The following is a 3,316-nucleotide window of genomic DNA, read 5'->3' as shown; positions in this document are numbered from 1 at the left end:
CCCTTAGTCGTGCGACCTGAGATCGATTCTCGTTGATTTTATTGCTTAAATGGTACATTGTTATTGTTATCACCGTGTATGAATGTTATAGGTGTTTCAATTGTTACAGTTTGTGATTGATTCAATAGTTTTCAACGTTATCATTGTCTTCCAACTTTCTATAAATCTTCTGTTTCTGTGTTGGTTACATTCTTTCCTGATATCTGCAATGCAAAAGTTTGAAAGGCATTCATCAGCGACTGGCTCTGTCATCAATTATCATGGCCAGAAGAGGATTCAAAGTACTCCCCACTTGAGAGAATACTTACAGGATGTACCCAATTTTAGAAATCCTCTTATGCATAACCAGTATTTTCTTCCCGTTGAAGGTTTTTTTGTGACTGAGAATGATATGGTTATGGAGGACATTGTTGTGGATATACAGACAATATCAAGGGAGACACAAGTGCTTTATCACAGAGCAGGGCCTAGGTCTGAGGTGTGCTTTAGCCCTGATGATGTCCATGCTACCATTGTTACATGTAGGAGGTTATCACCTGGTGTTAACACTGTCATCAGAGAGCTTGTAATTGGTCTCTGGTTTCAGTATGGCATAAGGGATATCAAAGGGATTAGGTCGGGGTATCGTGGGTTTTATTCATCAGAGCCTGTGGTTTTGAATCCAAAATTAGTGACAATTGGCACAAGATAGGGGGGACAATGCTGGAGACCTCAAAGGGGGGCTTTGATTTGCAGAAGATAGTGGATGGCATTGAAGCCAATGGTTTTAACCAGGTTTATATCATTGGTGGGGATGGGACCATGAAGGGTGCAGTGAAGGTATTTGAAGAAGTTAAGAGGAGGGGCCTTAAGGTTTCAATTGCCGGGATCCCCAATTCTGTGGATAATGATGTGGGTATTATTGATGTGTCCTTTGGATTTCATACAGCAAGGGAGAGAGCCCAGAGTGCCATCAATGCTGCCCATGTTGAGGCAGAGAGTGCCCCTAATGGAGTAGGGCTGGTTAAGTTGATGGGTAGGTATACTGGACATATTGCATTGCATTCAACTTTGGGAAGCAGGGATGTGGACTGTTGCCTTATACCTGAGAACCCATTTTATCTGGAGGGAGAAGGGGGGTTATTTGAGTTTCTAGATCATACTCTGGAAGAGAATGGACACTTTGTGCTTGTTGTTGCAGAGGGGGCTGGACAAGAATTGATTCCCAGGAGGCCTGAGGACAAGGAGAAGAGGGATGAATATGGAAATCCTACATTTTTCGATGTTGGGCCATGGCTCAGGGATGAGCTGAAGCATTGGTGGAAGAAGCATCACCCCAATGAGACCCTTACATTGAAATATATTGACCCAACTTATATGATCAGAGCTGTGCCGGCTAATGCTGCTGATAATATCTACTGTACTCTGCTTGCTAATTCTGCCATCCATGGAGCCATGGCAGGCTATACTGGTTTTGCTGCAGGGCGGATAAATGGGATCTATGCTTATATTCCATTGGATCGAATCGCTGCTACTCAGAACTTTGTGGATGTCAATGATCATAAATGGGCTTGGATGATGTCTGTAACGAATCAACCAGACTTTTCCTCTCTTGCAAAATCTAGAAAGATATAGATGGGAGAAATGATCTTCAACATAGTGCGGAAGGTCAGATGCATGCCATTTTGTTTAAGGCTATATTTATAGTTCAGAGTACTAGCTATTTTAGTGCTTTCTTTGTCTAATCTGAATAAAAATGGTACAAGTGGAGGACATTAACCCCCCTTCCGCTATGTTCCCATCAGTACCAGGTGGGTGAGCCTTCCAAAAATCAACCACCATCCTCATATAATCACCATCCCTTAACCAAGTAGAGTTAAATTTAAAGGGAGCCTTTGGCTTATTAATGACATGCTGCAGTTCCAGGTAGATAGGTCTGTGATTAGATAGACCATCCGAACCAACCCATTGTTTGATATGAGTACCCCTGTTGACCAGAGACACTTTAATGAGGAATCTGTCGAGCCTTCTGGCCAGACTTGCCTCACCAGTTCTATTATTCCTCCATGTGGGCTGGATTTTGGCAGAGGGGATGTCTATTAGGTTGTGGTCCTCCAAAAGGTTCTCAAAGAATACTGACAGTGTATCCACCTGAGCTTGTTGTCCCCATGACTCCGCATACCCTATAGAAAAATTCAGATCCCCACCCAGTATTATGTTATCTTACTAGAGGATTGATGAATTTAGCAGTTTCCTCCAGTGATCGGCCCTGTCACAACAAGGGCCATATACATTGATGATTCTGTAGCCGACTTCAAGAGAGGGTGAAAATATGTCTGCTCCCAGGTATCTGTGTCCCCCCCAAACACTAAGCATCTTAATGGAGCGGTTGCATATACCTAGGGCTACCCCTCCAGATCTACCTGTGGCATCTAGCGAATGAAAGGACCATCCTGGAAGCCATGATTCTAGAAGGGGAGTGATGGTGCAGGCAGGACCTAGGGTTTCTTGGAGAAAAATGATATCTACAGCTTCCATAGCAATCAGTGGTCTCAAGGCTAGTTTTTTCACAGGGCTAGCCATCCCTCGGCAGTTAAAGGAGAGCATCTTCATGGAGGGGGAAGATTTAGGGTTTGCTCTGCTCTAAGAACCCAGTCAATGGTTTTTTGTTTACCCGTGGCAATCTCCTCCCCTGCCTGATGCTTAGCTCTGGAGAGTGAGGAGGGGCGTCCCCGAGTTGGTTTAGGTAATGAAGGTGTACAGTCGATACCGAAACCTATAGCGTCAAGGCCCTGTGAGTGTAACCTCGAGTGGAGGGGATATCGGGGTTTAGTGTTGATAGGATGGTTGGATGTCGAGTGTAAGGGGACCTCAGGAATGGATGGCTGAGAGGTGGTGTATACTGGAGGAGGAGTCATTATAGGACAATGCTAATTGATAGGGGTCAGCTGGGAGGGCCAGGGGAAAGGATGGGATACTTGAGAGGGAGTAGTAGAGTAGAGGGATACATCCAGGGGATCAGAAGCTCTAACTTGAAATTGAGAAGTAGAAGTACATAGAGATTCAGATGCATTAAAGGCAAGGGAGTGAGGAGGATTTGTCATACCCATGGAAAATGCATCCCCTAGAGCCACCCGAGCTCTCGTCAGAGGTGGAGAGGGTGGCCGAAGTGGAGCTATCCCACGCTTCTTCTTTGCATTTTTCTTGAGTGCCTTGTTGTCCTATGCCAGGGCCTGTTGTGGCTGATCTTCAACCTCCATAGTGGTCTGAGATAGGTCCTGAGGGATTGTATTTCCTGAATATTTTTTAGATGTCCTTTGTCCCCCCTTGTTAATCA

General features: G+C 44.8%; 1 pseudogene; it reads left to right on the top strand.

Moving 5' to 3' along the window:
• The first annotated feature begins 208 nt into the window (after positions 1–208).
• On the top strand, positions 209–1,614 carry LOC149258167 (ATP-dependent 6-phosphofructokinase 2 pseudogene; annotated as a pseudogene).
• Positions 1,615–3,316: the final 1,702 nt, after the last annotated feature.

Source organism: Pinus tabuliformis, chromosome 6, assembly GCF_031772625.1.
Source record: "Pinus tabuliformis cultivar Carrire ecotype Pingquan chromosome 6, CPIR1, whole genome shotgun sequence".
Classification (NCBI taxonomy): domain Eukaryota; kingdom Viridiplantae; phylum Streptophyta; class Pinopsida; order Pinales; family Pinaceae; genus Pinus; species Pinus tabuliformis.
This window is presented reverse-complemented; position numbering and strand designations above follow the sequence as displayed.